The sequence below is a fragment of the Lygodium microphyllum genome, chromosome 8 (assembly GCF_053477565.2).
Source record: "Lygodium microphyllum isolate KBCC chromosome 8, Lygodium_microphyllum_v1.1.10, whole genome shotgun sequence".
Taxonomy (NCBI): Eukaryota; Viridiplantae; Streptophyta; class Polypodiopsida; order Schizaeales; family Lygodiaceae; genus Lygodium; species Lygodium microphyllum.
Window position 1 is genome coordinate 124335943 of NC_141142.1, and position 22123 is coordinate 124358065.

At 42.8% G+C, this 22123-nt stretch overlaps 1 pseudogene; it reads left to right on the forward strand.

The window, feature by feature from the left end:
- Positions 1-16047: 16047 nt before the first annotated feature.
- On the forward strand, positions 16048-19605 carry LOC148032821 (uncharacterized; annotated as a pseudogene).
- Positions 19606-22123: the final 2518 nt, after the last annotated feature.

The following is a 22123-nucleotide window of genomic DNA, read 5'->3' on the forward strand; positions in this document are numbered from 1 at the left end:
ATCAAATAGACAAATTTTCCTCAATTGCCTTTTTAATTCGGCTTGGTAAATTTGAACATGCATATGTGCTTTCTATTCCGTGAGAGTTATTATACCTAATGCATTACTTTTGCGTAGAATCAAAAATCATAAAAAAAACCTGGGTCTGTGGGCTCGGGGAGATGTCCACTTGAATGCTAGGAGATGAACCTCCCGCAGGTGCGCCTTGCGTCTTCTTGGGAGCCATTGTAGACGTGAATACGGACTCCGCAGATTCCCTCTAGCCTTTACTCTTGCTCTTCGAGACGGCTAGGAGGTCGATACCTTCTCCTCGCGTAGGAATAGGAGTTTTCCGAACCCGATTTTTTAGAACTGAGAAGCCGCATAAGATCAAGGCCTATGGCCTTAACCTTAGAAGCTTCTTAAAGAAGCTTCTAAGAAGCTTCTGGGCAACAACAACAACGTCGGGGGGTCCCAATGATTGGGAAGGAGGTCGTGGTCAAGAAGAGGATGGGCGGCGGCCTAGGCCTTTCAGCAAGGCGGCGGCGTTCCTGGTCGCGGCAGCAAACGGTGGTCACGGCAGCCTCCTCCTCCTTCGAACCTCCCTCACGCAGCCTTCCGACTAGCATTCCCCTCTTCAGCACGGCGACGTGTATCCCACCTCTCCCCTCAGCACGTAGGGGATGATTTTATAGGCATGGGGGGGGGGAGAAGGCCTCCACCACGTGGCCCTTGCATGGGTTCCCCCCCTCCCATGCAGGCCCACGACTCATCCTTGACCCATTCCCCCACACTCCCTTTTCTCCAGTCGTGCATCGGCTAGGGAAAAAGGGATGAAAATAAAAAAAATTGCCTTGAATATTCAAATTGCTCCTCCCAAGAGGGTGTTTATGTGAGACTTGCAGTTTCGAACTTTCGGTTTTGATTTACCAATGCAGAGGACCCCATTTCACGCGTGCAGGTCACACATTGCACTGCCGATAATTTCAATACGAGAGATAACCTCTACACAAGGTTTACGTCGTGTGCGGGAAGTCAATATTCACGGGTGGGAATATTACACAAGGGCAAACCCTTGCCTCCCATGCCATCAATTTTCTCTCATGTAATGATGGAGAATACATAGTGTTCTCGTCATGAACATCAATCCACTCTCTTGTGAATTGTGGAGCTGCATCCAGCCTCTTCTCTTCTACACATTGTAGTATCCACCCAATCTCCTTTATATAAGACAATAGTTTGCAGAAAAATAGTTTTGATGCTAACCTATAAATCACAAGTTTGGCTAAAAACGTAAGCTCTGGCATCTTCTCTGCAACATCTGAAGATTTCACTCCATCCAAGAGGTGTACAAAAGCCTACACAAGTTTCACAAGCACTTAACATTAGCACATATACATTTTAAGAAAGAACTTAAAAAAGCAATATGAATGCACTGCATTGAGTCAACCTGCATGACATGATTCTTCATGTTAAGCTTAAAGAACTCCTCAAATGAATTTGGTAGCTGTGGACCTTCTGTATCCTTTCAATCTGAAGCAGTGCCTCTGGATGCAAGTGAGCCCAATATTTATCTTTCTTCATGTAAACCCGAAAGAGCTTATAATCACCAAAATGCAGGTATTGGGGGTCTTTGGCCTTTGTGAGACTCATAAGATGCAACAATATTTTTTTCCTATGATGCACAACAATTTACGCAAATAGAAAGCATTGAAGAAAAAAGCATCACATACATACAACTTGCGTTAAATATACAAATTACCTTTCCGTAGGGATTTTTGAGCTTGTGAGACAATACACCTTGTCTCTTGTGATCTTGAGAATGCTTGCATCATCCCACTTTAGCCCAAATAACAACTTAAAGAACTCATCACCATTTTGGGGATTAGCAACGGATAGGTACTTGTAACCCCTATCCTTAAGGTGCTCCTCTTCCACCCTTGTAGCCTTCTCCAAACGTTTCTTCCTCTCTACTTCATCTAGAGCAAGAGCCTCAAGCTTCACAGTTTCTTTTGAGATGAAGACATGAAATTCATCCTATCATTCCAAAAAAAAAAAACTAAATTAGAGATAGAAAAGCACATCTCATAGAAGTGAGCCATAGATAGAAAATCACCTTCAATACAAGTTGAGATATTAAAACACAAGGAGAGTTATACCATGGAGCAACACCATGATAATACCTTGCCTCTATACTTATCTCAACCTCAGCCCACTTCCTCATGGCTGGACTCAATCTATCTAGAATGGAGTCTTTGTTTGCAGTACCAAACTTTTGAAACATATACACCTCATGCGCAATATTTGGAGTAACATGAGCTCTAGAAATACTATTGAAAACAAACAGAAGCATAATATGAGAATGTAAGTGTAACATATTACAAAGAGGAGCATAGTTAAAGGAAGAAGACTTACATGTTGGTGGTGTCTAGTGCGAGTAGTAGCTCTGCTTCCTTCGCCTTTGGCACCTCAACAAATTGGCACCATACACTAACATGGTAGTGAGCATAGTCGGGGTACTCTGTAATTGAAAACCAATTAACATAAGAATGGGATACAAACATTCAATACTTGCATGTATAGTGGACAAATTACTTTCTTTAATGCGTTTCCGCCATGTTTTAAGCCTGTGGTTTCCATCCCAAACCAAGAACTTTTTACCCTTAATGTCTTTCCACTCTCTTCCAAGATCCCTCTCAAAGTCCTCAATTCTTTGACGCCATATTGGACCCCATTCATCTAGATTGCTGGCTGTCACAGACATGGTCTCCCCTCTCGGACCTTCAACTGACACAAGGAAGTGTCCCATAGTCTCAAGATAACCAGTGGAATCAAAGGAAGGAATCAACCACTAGGCATCATCTGTAGCAAATCTGACTGCCTCATGAGCCACCAATCTGCAAAGAGGCACAAGAGGAGGCAACGTCCTCTTTTTTATATAAAATTGACTCAGCACATCCTTCATCATTCCTAGAGAGACTTGCTTGCCTAAGTTCCTTGAGTGCTTCTTTTCTTTTTCATCATCATTCTCCCCTTGATCACTATCACCACTCACCTCTTCTTTGTCATCTAGACTATCATGCTGCACATTAGTCTCTATAGGAGCAAATATTAATAAGTAACAATAAAAAACAGTAGCATTAAACCAATCATACATAATGGGTAGACAATATATACATAGATAAAACAATACATAACAATAAAAAAACAGTTATATGTAAATGGAATGGACATATAAGTGACTATCTGTGTGCTCCGCAACCCCGTCAATTGTATTGGAGTCCCCATCCACTTGTGCTTCGTCATCAATGTAGACACATCCTTTTGGACCACGTCCTTTCTTTGTTGAAGGAGTGTCCCACTGATCTCAAATTCGATGATGCTTCTTGCTCTAAGATCTGCCCAGGAACACATCCTGAACATGGCTTCATACAAACTTCATGGCTATTATGAGGTGACACACATTTATTTCTCTTTCTAAGCACTCTTTTAGGTGCCATAACTTTCTCTGCACTTGCAAATAGATACACAATCAACCTCTGATGGACCTAAAAACGGGCCGGCACTGGCTCATGCACTAGCCGGGCCTCGTCACTACGCATAAGACAACCCCTCGGCCTCGCGGCCAGGAGCGTCTATCAAAATCTCTGCCTTCCTAAACATTGCGTTTGTAATGCGTTTTAGTCCAACTGATCCTAACCCAATATTACTCCTCAGAGGGAGTCCCTTTCACATAGCCAAAAGGCTCGAATCACATGCACATGGGGTTCCTCCTATGGCTGAATGCCGTCAACCCTCTGCGACTCTCCTACACCTTGGGGATTGGCCCCTCGATGCGTCGCTCAACATATAGACATTTCACACAAAATCCACTCAAGGTACCATTTAATCGTATACAGGAATGTACCATTGCCCTTACTTCTCTTTTCCCTAGACCCCAGGACTAGCCTATGGCTTAGGGTGCCCTGTCTCTCACTCAACGTGGGACAATGCCCTAATGAAAACAATTGCTATGCATCCAGGATTTCTGATACCTTTAAATATTTCCATGATTTATGCATAGTGTTGGATGCCTAGTGCTCAAACAGTTATGAAATCAATATCGTGCACATGTGGAAAACATCCTTTTAATGACTTCTAACTACTGTTCTTATGCGGCGTTGCACAAACCTAGCACCGAGGAAACCCTCGTACTACTAGGCCCTTGTTTTATAATTATTCACCGATCTATATGGCATGCAAACCAAAATAGCAATATTTTCATCACTTTAATCCACATTTAGACACACTTTAACCACTCTACCCTCCCATCGATCAAATGTTGCATTGTTGTATAGATTTATAGGGCATTTTGCCATCATTTTATGTATACAAAGCGGAAAAAACACACTAGAACAAGAAGGTGAGGTTGAACTGAGGCAAATCCTCATGCTTCAGTCCCCACAAACATTCACAAACATTGCTCTTAATTTTCATTAATTTCCCGCACCCAAAACGCATTTTTTCCCTATTTTTAGTGATTTTTCTCTATTTTCCTTGTATTTTCCCTTATTTTCTGCATTATTTAATTGCTGAAAATTCAAAATAGGTTATGAGCTGTGGCCCTTAGTTCCTTCTTGCAGCAAAAATGAAAGTTTAGTTAGTGTTCCTATTCATTTTCCCATTTTTATGCCCAAAACCATCATTTTTCCTTGATTTTCCATATTTTACGTGTTTTAGTGTATTATTTTGAACCACAAGATGCATATTTTTCTGATTTTCTGATTATGATCAGCAAGTACTCATGGAAAACAGCAACATAAACAATTTTTAGCCCACATGAATAACATTTTATCAATCAAAAGCCATAAAATCTCAAATTTCCTTTGAAAATTTTGAATTACCGCTTATTTGCGTGTTTCGGGTTTCATGTCCATGGCTGCAAATTTGAAAATCAGCAGCACTTCATGTCCAGCACAATCACAAATCACCATTTCCAGCCCGTGGAGCAATCCGATCCATGCCGGACAAGCCTCCATCATTCTTTCTTCTTCCTTCTTCTTCCCACATGAACTTGCCTTTAGAAGAGAGAGAGGGAGGAGAGAGAAAGACTGAAATCAGAGATCTTCAAAGAGAGCATCATTTGACGGGCAAGAGGCGGCGATAGAGTCAACATTCAGAGGGGAATCAATGCCCAAGATCCATTGGGTGGGTTGCTCACAAGCTGCATGATGCCTCCTCCAAGATTCGGCGCAAAAATCGGGCGCATCCTGACATCTCCCTCCCCACGTTTTTTCTTCATGCAAGACATCAAACTTTCATGTGACATTTAAAATTGGGCTCCCAAGGGTCACTTGCCCATTTTGGCCAAATTTTGTCCACCTCTTCGTATCTTGACCGGTTTCTTGGCCATTTCCCCGTCTGGACTCAGAATTGAGCTCTGAAAAATCCTGGGCATCCGGCTTCACACCCCGCATTGGCCACTAGCTCATGTCAACCCGCACGGCTGTCTGAAAAATTATGAAAAATCAACAAGTGTCACTCGGGCGCCTTTAAAGCACTTTGACGCTTAAAATCGTCCTAGATCGAGCCGCCGCCTTTGACGGTGAATATTTTTCCCTTGATATTCATAATTTTTAGTTATTTTTAAGCACTTTTCGGCACCAAAATTCTGCTCTCATTGACGACCATGGGATAGGGCGACTCAGCCCGTCGAATCCACGAACATATCTGCACAGAAACAACCAAAGAAGCATCAAACTGATACAAAACAATTATATAATAAAACTCAGCACAATGCTTCCTCTACCCGTGGACAGAACCAAGGCATGACATCCACAAGGAGTAGGCCTAGCATCATCTAATAAAAGATGCGAAGTGAGTCACTAACCAGCTGCTCCAACACAGCCAAACTAAAAAACTTATCAAAGAGGTGGCCCTAAGTAGTAGTCTGCACTACTTACCAACTAAAGACAACTCCACTAGGAGCTCCTACAAGGCGAGGACTCCTATAGCCTGATCAAAGAATATTTTATTTCAGTACATTGCTTCTTTTAGGGTTTTTATTTTATCCATCATACTTGGGCATGTAAAAAGGAGGGAGCTGAGCGTAGTGACCCAAGGAGAACAGGGCATCGGCCTCAGGACCTATTTGGCACCCAAGAACCTACCAAGCCCTCGCAAGGCGATACTTAATCCTTTTCTAACGCTCACTTTTATTTTCACTCCAACCTTCCTTGTTTTATCTTTTTTCTTTTTTTTTCAGCAAGAAGCCACCCCTAGGAAGACAAGGTATCGGCCCCGGGTCTGACTCGTCCCCAGGAACCTACCAAGCCCTCGCAAGGCAATGATCAACTGCTTATATATTTTCATTTCTTTTCTTTTCTTGGGATAGGGGTCAGAACCCCTTTTTACACACCTTCGTATTTATATTCATCTTGTAGGATGTTCAGGGTTTCTTGGCATCATTATTATTAGCTCCTGGCAGGCTTCTCTAACTGCCTCACTACTAACAAGAACTCCTAGGACGGCTGCCTAGCAGGCTAGCAAAACAGGGCCACTAGGACTTCCTTCAAAAACAGGTCTTTCGATGTTTGACAATGTCTTTACAGGAGGCAATGACTACTCCGACCTCCCTCAAAACATACTTAGCCTAAAACTGGGACTTCATGCCTTGGTTGTCGGTCCCTAACAAAAATGTATCCCCTTGACAAGTACAAATGCACATATAACAGGAAAGGAAGGTACTCGTAAAGGAGAGATATCAACTGGATTGGCCACAAGAAGCTTCCCTCGCAGCAAAGGCTCCTCCAGGCTCACCAAATTCCATGAACCACGAAACCTGTCCAGCACAACACGTAAAACAAAAACCCCATTAAACGCACCCGCACTAGACAGGGAAATGGCCCTCTTGGCCTAATGAAATGAAACACTTCACTACAAAACTGAATCGGCCCTCTTGTCCTAATGAAATCAAACAATACTACGCATAACATCCTCCTGGAAACAACTATGATAGACATCAAAGCATACCATTCCCAAGGAAACAGGGCTCGTAGCCCTAAACTAGGTGCATTAAATTATGACCCATCCCTCCTGCGTATATCGCAAGAGGTGTTCGCATCACATGTCCTCTAATCAGTCTGTGGGTCCCAAATACTAAAGGGAAATGAGTCTCGCTTACCCTCTGCATCACCCAAATCAACCATCGCCTGCCAAAGAGGGCATGTTCAGAAAGCATACCCCACAAACGACCGGGTCTTGTCTCACCATCAATAGATATATCGGGACAAGGGCCACAATTAAAGAAGAGGTCTTCTTCATATGCAAAATTAGCCAAAGAATCGGCAAACTGATTCCAATTCCGTGGAATCAGCTGAAAAGACACTCTATCAAATCCGTCTAGCAGGGCTATGGCAGTATGATGGTACATGCAAAGGATGGGGTTTCGTACCATGTACGTCCCATTGAGTTGATTTAAAACCAATTGAGAGTCCCCTTTCACCAATAACTGGCGGATACCACCCTTCTTTGCAATATTCAAACCCATTATGAGGGCTTTGTATTCTGCCATATTATTGGTAAAATTCACCCCGAGATAAGCAGCTAACTTCATGACAATGCGTCGTCGGGGGTCTCGGATGACAACTCCTACACTTCCTTTTTTCCATGCACCCCTGGACGCCCCATCAAAGTACAAGGTGTACGTCCATAAAGGGTTTACATATCCCGCCATCCAGAACTCTACTCGTAATTATGGTAATCGAAATTCAGCATATTCAACGGGTGGACTGTAGGCTCCATCCCTCCATCATCATTGAATTCAACAGGGATGCTCGTCAAAATTTGTAGGCAGTGATGGCAGAAGACCTTGATTTCCCAAATAAATGTCCCGCCTTCTTGCTCAATCACCTTGTATCCTTTGCTCCACCAAATGAGCTTTCCCCGATGATACCTCTGTTCCAAATATGGGTGTTCTAAATAAGGGATCAGACGACCCATCAACCTCTATCACGATTTCCTTGCAGATGTTTGATCGATCTCGCTTAGACCTGCAAGGCAGTCATAGCATTAGTGCAATCAGAAGTAATAAGGTTTAATCTTATTAAGATTAACCTTATTTTTAAATTCTATCCCTTCAAGGTCAGCTAACAAGACTGTCAATTTATTCTTTCCTATTCTAACGATCCTATAGGGCCCATCCCATTTGGGCTCTAGCTTGCCTGGAAATAATTCACGTCGTACATCATAATACAGAACAAGCTGTCCTTTCTTAAAGGTGTATTTCTTGGCTTTGAGGTCATGTAGCTGCTTCATTCGGTGCTTCGCCACTTCTTGGTGCAATAAGCTCTGCAGCTTAAGCTCATCTAAATGTGCGAGTGTCGTCAAGCACTCAAAAAGTGCGTCTTCATCACTCAAAGAATGATTGATGGTAAACCGAATAGTCGGCAACTCAATCTCTAAAGGCAAGACACACTCCTCCCCATATACTAACTTGAACGGGGTATGGCGAGTGGCTCGTTTGAAGGTCGTATTATAAGCCCACACTGCCACGTATAACTTTTTATCCCAATCCCGTTTCTTTTCCGACACAATTTTGGAGAGGATGCCCACAAGCTGCTTGTTGGTGCTTTCAACTTGCCCATTGGCTTGTGGATTATATGGGGTTGTCTTGTTATGCTTGATTTGCCACAACTCTGTCAAACCTTTAATCACCTTATTCAGGAAATGAGTTCCTTGGTCTAACACTAATTCTTTCGACGGACCAAACCGGCATATTATCTGCTCTAAAAGGAAACTAGTAGTTTCTTTAGCATCATCTTTCCTTGTTGCACGTGCTTCTGACCACTTTGTGAAGTAGTCAGTTGCTACAATGATGTACCTCTTTTGTGTAGTCAACGACGGAGTAATAGGACCCACAAAGTCTATTCCCCACTTCTCAAATGGAAGTATCGCCATAATAGGGGTGAGTGGTCGTTTCCTATTCTCTCGACTATTATGTCGTTGGCAAATATCGCATCTCCTAACATACGCAAAGGCATCTTGAAAGATGGCAGGCCACCAATAACCTGCTCTTAAAGCCTTTTGTGCTGTAAGACGTCCAGCAAAATGGCCACCACAAGCAGAATCATGGCACTCTTCCAAAATGAATGGCACCTCGTCAGGCATCACACACCAGCGATAGATATCATCAACCCCTTGCCTATATAATGTACATGCGATCAAAGCAAACTTTAACACTTGCTGCTTAATTTTCCTTCTCTCAACTTTAGATAATTCGGATCCTGCCTCTCCTGTTGATAAATAATGCGTTATTGCAGCATACCAGGAGGGGATAGATGCCTATCTATTTTAAATAATGACTCCATGTCACTAGCTTCAGCCACAGATTCTTTCGGCTCCCCAAAGTCCACAAGACATTCCACGATGCCTTGCAACCTTGGTGGCTTACTCCTGATTTCATAATCAAATTCCTGCAAAGTGATCAACCACTTTGCCAGACGATCAGGCGGTTATAGCTTATTCATCAATAATCGAAGTCCCTCCGCCTTCGTATAAAGCACGACTTTCTCATAGAGAATATAATGCCTGAATTTCTTGGTCCCAAAGACCATCGCTAGACACAGCTTCTCCATGTAGGTATAATTGATTTCGGATACCCCCAGCTTTCGACTAGCAAAAGCAATCGGGTGGTACCACTTCTCTTCCCAAATTTGGGCTAAACAACAGCTGATACTATACATGGTGGCTGCTGAAAATATATAGAACACCTCACCTCTTTTAGGTGCTTTTAAAAGGGGCGCTCTTGCTAGCTCTTGTTTCACATCCTCGAATGCTACCTTACAAGGGTTGCCCCATACAAACGAATAGCTAAAGGACAATAAATTTGTAAGCGACAACGTTCTTTCTGCTAAGGCATTGATGAATCTACGGTAGTAACCAACTGAAGTCAGAAAGCTATGAACCTCTTTCGGAGTGCGTGGTGGACCCATGGCAACTATAACTTTAACCTTCTCGGGGTCTGTCACAATTCCTACCGAACTGACCACATGACCCAGCAACAACCCATAAGGTACTCCAAAAACACACTTCCGTGGGTTTAGGGCGATGCAAAATTGTCGACAGTGCTCGAAACATTTTCTTAAAATGATCAACTGCCTTCCTCTCACGGTGGCGGCCCCTAAGTCATCAATTAACACCTTCAACTCCTCAGGGGATATGTCACCGAATGTCTTATCTGCTGTTCGTTGCCACGAACCAAGCGCATTGCATAAACCAAAGGCCATCACATGGTACGCAAAAGTACCAAATACAGTGATAAAAGTTGTTTTCAACTTATCCTCTTCTGCAATTGCCATTTGGTTGTATCCTGCAAAGCAATCCATAAACGAATATATCTCCCTACCCGCTAATTGATCCAAAACGTGGTCAATAAATGGCAACGGGTAGTAGTCCTTAACTGTCTGCTTATTCAGCTCCCTAAAGTCTACACATAAACGGATTTGATTATTCTTCTTCTTTCTAATCACAACTGGCGAACACCATTGCGTGTGTTACACAGGAAAAATCAAACCCGCTTTTCGAAGCTTCTGTAACTCTTCAAACAGGCCGTCCCTCAGTTCGAATGGCATACGCCTTACTTTCTGCCGTACAGGACGACTACCCTCTTTCAACGGAATTGTATGAACAGCAAGACTAGGAGGGATGCCTCTCAACTCATCATAACTCCAGGCAAAGATATCATGGAATTCCTGGATCAAGGCCACATAGTCCTCCCTTTCTGCTGAGCTGAGCATAGAACCTAATTTGATTGGCCGCGAATCATCAGACGTACCAAGGTCTAGCTCGATAACATCTGCATCTCTTATACGATCTTGGCCCTCTATCGGCTCATTCAAAGTGATCTGATAGATGTCTTCCGTGGTGGATCCCTCTTTGGACTCATCACTCGATGATGTCTCACTGGCAGATAAATCTTCTAATGTCTCCAACTCTGTAGAAGATAGAGGAGCTCTCTCACTCTGCAGGGACTCAGGATAAGCATCAACCACCACACGCTGGGCACCTCTGCCAAATATTAGCCGACCGGCGGGTATATCCACTTGGCAGTCCGCTTGCAAGATCCAAGGTCGTCCAAGTAATACTTGGTAACTTGGATGGCCTGCAAAACGAATCACCCTAAAGTCCAACAGGCATTCTACATTTGCAACAGTGACATGGACCTTAGTAATGCAGCCTTCCGGCTGTCTCAAACTATCATCTGCCATTCTGAGAATTGTGGAGGTATCTTTCTGGATCGCAAGACCCAACCTTTCCATCAGTTCAGAACTCATAATGTTAACAGATGATCCCGTGTCGACAATGGCATAATCTACTAATATCCCATCGACATAGGCTGCAACCCTTGGGCAATGCTTCTCAGCATGCTCGAACTAGTCATCACCAACTCGCGCAATACCCAAAGGCTCTACGATATACCCGGTACGTAGAATCTTTCTAAATTCCTTACGTACTCTTGGGGAAAGCTTAATAAGCTGTAAGAGATTCACATCCGTCTTGACTTCGCAAAGAGAGCTCACCAAATCGAATTCATGATAGTTTGATAGAGCTCGCTTTTCACGCCAAACCATCCACTCTTTAGGTCGCTGAACTGGCTTTAATGCCTCCTTTTTAACTTTCACCTTCTTCTTTGGTGGTTCCTTATCGGCTTTACTTTCTACGAGCTTCAAAGGTCCCCCTTCCATGGCAGGATCCAAAACTTGTGTTCCTTTGTCGCCTTGTTTAGGGTTTTCGTCGACAGGCTTATCCTTGTCGCCTTCTCTACCCTTTTGACCTCTTGTAATAATAGCACGCAGATTAGAGGTTTCAGCATCATTAACGCGTACAGCCTCAATCAAACTAACCCCACTACCACTTGGTAGCTCCTCCAATGTAGTCTTTGGTCGTTGAAGTATTTGTTTAGGCCCATCTTCTCGCTGGGAATCATTTCCTTGCGCACGATGATTAACAAGCCCTGGTTGTCGACTTCCTCGCTGGAGGGAACTGATCTTACTCCAGCAAGTAGCTGCTAAATGGCCGGATTTTCCACAAATGTCGCACTTAATATTTGGGCAATTTCTTGGATAGTGCTACCCACCACACCATTTGCAACTAAACCTCGAAGGTGCACCCTCCTCTGGGCATCTATTTCCTATCAAATTTTGTTGTTTTTTAAGGAAGTTGACATCAATGGCTATTTGTCGATACTACTCCGTAATCATGTCGGTATAATGCTTCATCATGTCCTTAACCTCGCCAAGAACATTGGAAGCACTTGACTCATAGCCTTGGTCATTACCATGTCGTTCCATTGGCCTAACAATTCGATTAGGCACTGGTTGTTGAACCATAGGCATGGTGTTAGAATTGACCATCTGGCCTCCACCATTTGGAGCCATTTGACTGCCCGTAGGCATCGACATGCTAGGGGGAGTTGGTAATAAAGGTACATTCTGCATCATGTTCCCTCTCCCATTAGGGTTAGCCATCGATATCCCTTGGCCACTGCTGCCATTGGCCATTGCCATATTGTTTCCCAATACTAAACCCATATTCGAATTGCCTCGAGAAGCATAGGCTGCTTGTAGTCGGGATTCCACCTCTTGTGCTCGTGTAATGGCAGTATCTATATCATCCAAGGGGACACTACTCAACTGCAATTGGATATTAAAGTCCAAACCATGTAGGAAATATTGCAATTGGGCAGCTGCGGGGATAGGAATAGAGGTGTCCAACTTACGGAAAACCTCCTTTATTTTCTTCGCATAAGCACGAATATCCTCATGTGGTTCTTGGCGGGTCACGTTGAGTACACGCAACCAATATTGCCCACCCCTTTCAGGGGCAAACTCCCTTCGAAAAGCTCCATAAAATGCATCAATATTCAATATGGTTCCGGCTTCTAAACCATGATACCATATGGCAGCTCTTCCCTTGAGAGTTATATTGAAGAACATCATTCAATGCCCTTCTTCTTGAATGCGACAGTTAAACATCAGCTTTTGAAACTCCCTAATGTGGAGTTCTGCATCTTCCTCAACTAACCCATTAAAAATGGGTAGCGGGTAACCTAAAGCCGGCAAATCCGTCATTCCTGCTGGAATTGCAATAGGCTGCGCCATGACAAGGATTGGATTTGCACTAGGAATAGGGGACGGTGGGGTTACACCTCTCGTACTTGATGTCAACTAGCTTATGGCAGAAAGGGGAGCACTAGAGCTTCCACCTTCTCCTAACTTGCTGCTTGTGGCCCCAAGACCACTAGATCCACTCCCTCGTAAGGGTTCAGCACCGCTACGCTTAGGAAAATATCTCCTAAAAATTTTAGCACGTCGCCTAGCTCTTTCGTCTCTTTCTTGCTTTTCGATTTCTACTAGACGATGCTTATCATCTCAGTATTCTTTGGCATAAACTGCTAGTTGGTCCCTAGACAACCAGAATTCGAGGACCGCCACTTGTAAGCGGCTCCCGGCAGACGCACCACTGATAGACCTAAAAACGGGCCGGCACTGGCTCATGCACTAGCCAGGCCTCGTCACTACGCACAAGACAACCGCTCGGCCTCGCGGCCAGGAGCGTCTATCAAAATCTCTGCCTTCCTAAACATTGCGTTTGTAATGCGTTTTAGTCCAACTGATCCTAACCCAATATTACTCCTCAGAGGGAGTCCCTTTCACATAGCCAAAAGGCTCGAATCACATACACATGGGGTTCCTCCTACGGCTGAATGCCGTCAACCCTCTGCGACTCTCCTACACCTTGGGGATTGGCCCCTTGATGCGTCGCTCAACATATAGACATTTCGCACAAAATCCACTCAATGTACCATTTAATCATATACAATAATGTACCATTGCCCTTATTTCTCTTTTCCCTAGACCCCACGACTAGCCTATGGCTTAGGGTGCCCTGTCTCTCACTCAACATGGGTCAATGTCCTAATGAAAACAATTGCTGTGCATCCAGGATTTCTGATACCTTTAAATATTTCCATGATTTATGCATAGTGTTGGATGCCTAGTGCTCAAATAGTTATGAAATCAATATTGTGCACATGTGGAAAACATCCTTTTAATGACTTCTAACTACTGTTCTTATGCGGCATTGCACAAACCTAGCACCGAGGAAACCCTTGTACTACTAGGCCCTTGTTTTATAATTATTCACCGATCTATATGGCATGCAAACCAAAAGAGCAATCTTTTCATCACTTTACTCCACATTTAGACACACTTTAACCACTCTACCCTCCCATCGATCAAATGTTGCATTGTTGTATAGATTTATAGGGCATTTTGCCATCATTTTATGTATACAAAGCGGGAAAAACACACTAGAACAAGAAGGTGAGGTTGAACTGAGGCAAATCCTCATGCTTCAGTCCCCACAAACATTCACAAACATTGCTCTTAATTTTCATTAATTTCCCGCACCCAAAACACATTTTTCCCCTATTTTTAGTGATTTTTCTCTATTTTCCTTGTATTTTCCCTTATTTTTTGCATTATTTAATTACTGAAAATTCAAAATAGCTTATGGGCTGTGGCCCTTAGTTCCTTCTTGCAGCAAAAATGAAAGTTTAGTTGGTGTTCCTATTCATTTTCCCATTTTTATGCCCAAAACCATCATTTTTCCTTGATTTTCCATATTTTACGTGTTTTAGTGTATTATTTTGAACCACAAGATGCATTTTTTTCTGATTTTCTGATTATGATCAGCAAGTACGCATGGAAAACAGCAACATAAACAATTTTTAGCCCACATGAATAACATTTTATCAATCAAAAGCCATAAAATCTCAAATTTCCTTTGAAAATTTTGAATTACCGCTTCTTTGCGTGTTTCGGGTTTCATGTCCATGGCTACAAATTTGAAAATCAGCAGCACTTCATGTCCAGCACAATCACAAATCACCATTTCCAGCCCGTGGAGCAATCCCATCCATGCCGGACAAGCCTCCATCATTCTTTCTTCTTTCTTCTTCTTCCCACATGAACTTGCCTTTAGAAGAGAGAGAGGGAGGAGAGAGAAAGACTGAAATCAGAGATCTTCAAAGAGAGCATCATTTGACGGGTGAGAGGCGGCGATAGAGTCAGCATCCAGAGGGGAATCAATTCCCAAGATCCATTGGTTGGGTTGCTCACAAGCTGCATGATGCCTCCTCCAAGATTGAGCGCAAAAATCGGGCGCATCCTAACATCTCCCTCCCCACTTTTTTCTTCATGCAAGACATCAAACTTTCATGTGACATTTAAAATTGGGCTCCCAAGGGTCACTTGCCCATTTTGGCCAAATTTTGTCCACCTCTTCGTATCTTGACCGGTTTCTTGGCCATTTCCCCGTCCGGACTCGGAATTGAGCTCTGAAAAATCTTGGGCGTCTGGCTTAGCACCCCGCATTGGCCACTAGCTCGTGTCAACCTGCACGGCTATCTGAAAAATTATGAAAAATCAACAAGTGTGGCTCGGGCGCCTTTAAAGCACTTTGACGCTTAAAATCGTCCTAGATCGAGCCGCCGCCTTTGATGGTGAATATTTTTCCCTTGATATTCATAATTTTTAGCTATTTTTAAGCACTTTCCGGAACCAAAATTCCGCTCTCAACCTCTTTAAGCTTCATAACCCCATTTTTTGTTATCTCATGATACACAATGAACCTCTTAAAGTTAGAAAATTCATGAATGGTGGTTGTGCATAAGCCCACCCATCGTCTGCACGGATGTGGATGATTGGGGGCTTCAATGTCAATGAACTGATGGGACGCGGAAGACGCCACGTGGACAAAGCCACGCTAAAGACCCAACCTCGAGCTGCACGAGGAACTGATGCGGCGAGACAATATATACATAGATAAAACAATATATAATGGGTAAACAATATATAGATTAAATGAGTGCATAAGCCCACCCATCGTCCGCACAGACACGGACGATTGGGGGGTTTCAATGTCAATGATTGGGACTTGGAGGATGCCACGTGGACGACGCAGATGACGCGGATGAGCTACACGATGCCACGCTAATGACCCAACCTCGAGCTACACGATGAACTGATGGGGCGAGAGCTGCAAGCATTTTGCTTCAGAGAGGCATACCTCAACAAGGGCGAGCTGATGGTGCGAGAGCTCCGAGCTGATGGGGGAGGAGTTATGGGGCGTTCCTCAAGGGCAGAGCCGTGGTCTAAGGAGGGTCTTGGCTGTAGGTCTACGGAGGAGGGACGCGGATCGAAAAACACGTGAGAGAGAGAGTGTATGTGTGTGGGGGGGAGAGTGTGTGTGTGTGTGTGTCGCGAGAGAGAGAGAGGGAGAGAAGGGAGAGAGAGAGTTAGTGTCTAAGTCTTTTTGCCTTGGTCTAGCTATAGAGAGAGAGAGAGAGAGAGAGAGAGACTAAGAAGCTAGTTAGTCTCTCTCTCGTAAGTTAGCTAGTCTCATAAATAGTTAGATATATAGTTAGACACGTAGTTAGCCGTTAAATAATTAGGTAATTAATACAACATAAATAAATCTTTAAAACATTAATTTAATCTAATTTACAACATTATTTTGAAAAACTCATGGGGCGAGAGCTCTTAATTATGAGTGCATAGTTGGTTATTTAGTTAGATATATAGTCAAAAATGTAGTTGGACGTTGAAAAACTCACAAATAAAAACCTTGCGAAGACAGAGAATGAGAGAATGATAGAGGGAAATAAAGGTGAAGGATGGTGGGTGATTGAGTCGTAAATTTTTCTTTTAATTTCTAATGATTATGCTTATTTATTATTGCTCTTAATTGTTGATGAATGACTGTGGCTCTTAAATTTTGATGAGTGTGCATATTCATTATTTAGTCATCTCTGCTTGTAGTGATGGTTGCTATAGCTTTGAGGTTATTCTAACCCTCTTGTAACTTCCTCCATGCCTCCCTTTTTTCTCTACACGGTCGTCCGACGGTGAACTGTTGCCTTCTCTTCATCAAATACACACTGTGAGCTCTATTCAGAGTTTTCTTCTCTTCATCAAATACTAACCCACCAAAGGGCACAACATGTTGAGTTTTGCTATTTTGACATGGAGACTAGCCAGTGATTGCTTAGAGCACGGGGTCTCATTAAGAAATGGAGAGGTTCTTTTGAGTGAGTACTACCTACAAAATCTATTGCCTCCAACACAAAAATTCCAGGGGTTGCAAGCCGTCATAGAGAATGATGGTGGAGCAAACAACGTCACCCTGTCTCCAAGATGGGATCATCAAGGGCATGCGCAGTATCCGATTGATAGTTCACTATCAGCCACCTACTCTATCATGCACTCAAATGACTATGTGTACATCTCTAACAGTATTGAGTCAATAGAAGATGAGATTGACACGTACATTGATTGTACTCCTGGTTGTAGCAAATCAACTCCAGTGTGTCTTGACATACCCTCAGATAACAAGAAGGATGTTGATGAAGTAACAATTTCAATAGGTGCATGCAATGACAGAGGGATCCATAAGGATCTACATGACACAAATGTCGATGAGGACCTATGTCTGGGCAGCCAAAGCGAGGACTTATCTTCCTATGATAACTCCATTGTAGCCTTCATTCAGGAGAAAGCTAGAATGGGTAGATTGAAAAAATTACTAGTGCTCTGTGGACCTCCACGGAGGGTGGATGAGCTGCCAATCGAGTATAATGGTACAGTTGCTTTTGAGCTTCCAGCCACACATAGCAAGAAACGAATGATGGGTATGGAACAAAAATATGATGGTCACCTGTGGTCGCGGCCCTCACAAACAAATATGGCTATTGAGTGCACTGTGCGCTTGAGCTATTGTCTTGGAAGTTCTCAATGTCTCAGGATCAATTGTCCTTACTACATAACCAAGGGAAAATACAATGATGTTTTTTCCCATGGTCACTTGGATAGATCCGTGAGCATGGGTTATCCTGAAAGTGAGGGAAACTCCAAGATAACATGTCACTATTGTCAAAATGTTGCTACTTGTGCAGCTATTTGCAAATGCTTGATCTATTATGTGTTGCCACTGGATCCTACAATGACACGTTTGGTGATCCATGTTGGGGAGCATGCTCACAGTGTTCAACAAGGCACAAAGAGGGCAACCCTTGACAAGGTGCGGAGGCTTGTGAGCACGGTCCTAAAGATCGAAAAGGGAGGCCCACGAAAAATACAGATGCTAGTCACTCGGTAGATGTTGTTTGAATCTTTAACAAAAGAAGACGAGTCGGAGGTGACTCAGGTGGACCTTAATCATTTTCTAGAAGAAATGATGCCACTTGTGCAGAATAAATGGTAAGCTTGTGCATTATTATTTTCTGCTTACAATGTATGTCTTGCATTTGAAATAACCATCTAATAAATACATAGGTTCAAAGGCATTGTTTCACAAGAGAGAGCCAAACAAGGTCAGGTGGTTGGTGATGGGTATGACAACATACTTCTTTTGTAAAAACGTTGTGTCTTCCCATTTTTCCATGGAAGTAGATTTCCGGGACAAAGTGATGCCAAGGAGAAGTGCTACTTGTTTAAAATATCCACCAAGGGACTAGCATCAGGGATGGACTTAGTGAATCATATGAGGTGAATAGGGACTGGAGATTTACGACATGCATGGGTGCACTTTGATCATACCCATAGGATTGATGGGTGGGCAACTATGTCTTGTTCAGTTTATGATCACGGGTATGTGGCAACATAATTAAAGCTTGTATTGAAATTAAATTGTTGTTAATGAACACTATACTAATGTATCAATCATGAACTAGCATGAGAGCATTATAGGTAATTGCAATATGTGAATTTAAAGAGGAGGACGAAGAGTCTCAAATCCTATTTTGGAGAAATTTGAATTCTGTCATGGTTCAATGTGGCCATGATCCACCTGACTTTGCTGGATTTATGTTCGATGAGGCAAGTGCGAATTGGATGGCAATAAGGGCTATGTACAATGGAGGACCTCATAACATAATGGAAGGGAGGGAGCACTCTTGTCTTTTTCATTGGGAGCAAAGTTTGCAAAAGCATACCAAGAAATTAGTCACTGTGGATAAACAAATGCATCACATTGAATTGTGTGAAGCATGGAGGCTAGCAACGACAACTCAACTAGCCTCACTTCAGGCCTCTGCTATCCAAGATTGGTGGGCACGAAATGTAAACAAGGAACACATAAAGGCTTTGGATAGGTGGTTGAAACGGTGGGATCAAAGAATTTCCCACTGGGGAGGAATTGAATCTCATGTAAGTGTGTCATTTTTTCCAGCTCATTAAGATTTGTTGCACAATGTAGCAATGGGGAGAGCTACTGATTCTCTTTTTGGATTTGATTCCACATGCTAACAAAAGTCCTTGGGAACATGCTCAAATTCCAAGCATAAACTTATCAAAAAGTTTCCATGCTAGATGGTTAGTAGGTGAGGGTGGAAAACGAAATATATCACTTTATGATGCATGTGTTAGTGATGTTTTGAATGCATATATTCAATGTGCAAAGAGGTTGGGCTATACCACAGGGAGCTTTATTGGATCTGGGCCTTCTATGGAGTCTTTGTTGGCTAGTGCCAGCAAAAGGGAATCCCCAAATCCACCTCTGTTGCACATGCGTTGCAAGGTGTTGTAGCTGGAAGTCCTTTGTACGAGGAGCCTATAATGCAAGGTGATAGGGAGACTGTGCAAAGAAAAAAGAAGGGAGGTGGAGCAACTGTAAGTTCTCATAGACCGGGGTACATGATGGAGTCAAGGCAAAGGAAAATCAGGGGCAAGCCGCGGAGTATACAATTTGATGATGGAAAGATGGAAGAGATATGTATCCAAGAGGATGAGGAGATACCAATCAAGCCCTTTGCAAGTGGAGTAAGTGCACCAGATGCGGGAACATCAACCGACGTAGAAGAGGTAGAAGTGGCACAGGAGGAGTGGGCTTTACGAAGGACACTGCCTAACTGTGTGAGAAAGTGTTTTGGTATGGAGGGTAGAAAGAGTTACAGCAGCAAATTACAGAGTCGGCAAGTGGGGTTAGTCGCGCCATGCTTTTGGTCTGAGAGAGCCTATAAGAACAAGGCCATTGCACAATGGATATGGTTCTGTAATCATGATGTCAAGTATACAAACGCTAAGTAGAAACAAGTGATAGCATCACCAATTGTTCCATCTTTGTGGCCCATTGATATAGAAACAAAGATATCGAAGAAAGAGTGTAGCAGCCCAAGACAGGCTGGTTTCAAGTTTTCCTGCTTTATAGCACCACCAAGGAACGAGAAGAGAAAACCTCATATTTCTACAGAATGTGGTTCAACCGGGAGAAGACGCAAGTGGAGACATGGAATTTCCAAAGATACACAAAAGAGAATAGAGGCAGCTGGTTGCATAGTTGTGACATTCTTGGAGGAGGTAGTGCAACTTGAGAGACAACATTCAATATTTTGAGTCTTGACAGAGAGTTGTTATGATGTGCATATCAAAGAAGAGCCTAGGTGCACTTGTCCTAATTTTCAAAAAAGACAATCTGCCCAAAAGGCATTTCTTGCTTGCAAACGTATGTATTATTTGTACATGCACATACTTGGCCTTCAACCCAAGGAGCACATGGTCATACATTAGCCTGCACACTAACTCCCACTGACCTTGCCTTTGTGTTAGGGCAAACACGTAAGATATCCCCTGTTATGTAGGAAGCCCAAAGTAAGCATGGCTCATTCATTCTTCTGGCCAACTCATCATCATGCACTTCATTAGGGTGTGACATGTCCTTTTTGTTACATGAAGATCGATCAAGGCATAGCAATCTTGGAACCTTTCTAGATATTCTACTCCTTTTGGATAATGCAAAACTTTGGAATGTTATTATTTGTTGTGATTATTCAGCACCATTGCTCCCTTTACTATGAATGGTTTAGTATTCTCCTTGGGAGCTCCCAAATGATGATGCATGCATGATGCGCAATATATGTTTATGTTAAACAAGAGCAGTAGTGCATGACATGTCCTTTGTAGAAAGCATCCAAGCTTATTTCAAAAAGCTCTAAAAATCAATTTCAATTGCAAAATCACGAAATCAAAAGCTCGCAAAAATAACACACCCATGTTAGAGAATGGTTTTTATCAATTTTAACATGAGAAATTACACAAAAATGAAAGTTATACCTATCAAACGAACGCAAAACATAAATAGTAGGAGAAAAGGGGGGTTGTAAAAGTGAGTGGTCAGTGAAAATGTTTTAAATTATGATTTATTTGATTATGCATAGCATACAGGCCGATCACTATTTAAATATAAGAGAGACTAGTAGCATAAGGAAACTTAGTACTATTCTCTAGCAATGTTGCAATTATGAGTAGCTTGGAAATCATTAAAGAATTGGTTTTGTACCTCACATTGTTGGTTTTTATCATAAATTTTTTGAGCACGAGGTGTGTCATACACCACAATTGCATTATTCATATCACATGGTAACTCCTGGATGCATAGTAATTGATTGCCAAACACATGACCTACACTGAATTGCGAGGAAACCCAAGCTATAAGCTAGACAATCGAGTCTTTGGGAAAAATTTAAGTGAGGAAATGTTATATCCTAAAACATTCAAAATATATAAGAGTGGAGTGTGTTCGTATGTGCTTTATATTAGAGTAGTGCATCTTGGCACCAATCGCCGAGATGTAGGAGAGCTGCAGTGGGGCCAATCGCCGAGGTGTAGGAGAGCTGCAATGGTGCCATAGCATTCAGCCAAAGGGGTGCCTCCATTATGTTTGTATGAAGTTGATGTACTAAACCAAGATGTGTGGGATCTCCCTCTGAGGAGTAAGGAAGGGCAATCATTGGAATATGTTCCACTACAAACACAATATCTACATTAGCAATTAGGATAGTGTGTCCCTTGGATGCTCCTAGCTGGAAGGCCATGTGGGGTTGTCTTGTGAGTGTTAGAGAGACCCAACTAGTGCCTATGGCTAGTGTTGGGCCCATTTTAGGTCCCGATAGGTGGTACATTTGTTGGGAGCTACTAATAAGTGGCAGTTTCCATATCTCGGTCAATTGGGACCTATTCATTAGTGTATACCAAAAATTAGTGAGCTAGACTCACAAGACCGTCAAGCCACTTCAAAAGGAAGAAAGAGCTGAGCGAGCTAGATGGTG